The 577-nt window shown below is 35.9% G+C and overlaps 1 protein-coding gene across 3 annotated transcripts in view; it reads left to right on the forward strand.

Annotated features, from left to right (window-relative positions):
- LOC119592470 (glucose-induced degradation protein 8 homolog) overlaps positions 1–577 on the forward strand; it is a 5,318-nt gene that overhangs the window by 1,837 nt on the left and 2,904 nt on the right. The gene's annotated exons all lie outside the window — the stretch shown is intronic.

Raw genomic sequence — 577 nt, forward strand, 5'->3', positions numbered from 1 at the left:
GCATAAATTTATAAGGGGAAAGAATAGGTGATTCTTTATAAAATGCTGAGTGGATTTTCTGTTTTATTGTTAAAAAGTTCTCTGACTTCTTCGTATTGTATTTAGACAAGTTTAAAACTGACAAACTCATCTGTCATATCTTTATGGAGAGTTTTTGACAAATGAAATACTCAATAATTTTTAAATTGATAATGGAAAGAGGTAAAAAGCTCTGAGACCAGAGAACGTGGCATAAAAATAAGAGTCTACTGAGTAAGTGCCAGATAATGAGTGACTTATGAAAATGTATTTGGGTGCACCTCACAGAGTTTGGATAGAAGCTTATTGCCTAGGCTTGCAGTAGCTGCTTGGTACTTTTTATGTATATATTAACCCCCATTATCTCTTAGCTGGTGTATCTTGTTTCAGCCATCCATGTTGGAGAGGATTTTAATGGGCTTCTTTTCCAACCACTGTAGCTTGCTGGTAGCTACATGTATTTGGATAATGCAAGTTGCCCTGCTTATTGGCCTCTGTGAAGTTTGTTTACATATATTTCCTGGTCATCCAAGCAGTATCAGTGGCATTTGTTTGATGG

The sequence above is a fragment of the Penaeus monodon genome, chromosome 30, assembly GCF_015228065.2.
Source record: "Penaeus monodon isolate SGIC_2016 chromosome 30, NSTDA_Pmon_1, whole genome shotgun sequence".
In the NCBI taxonomy this organism is placed as follows: domain Eukaryota; kingdom Metazoa; phylum Arthropoda; class Malacostraca; order Decapoda; family Penaeidae; genus Penaeus; species Penaeus monodon.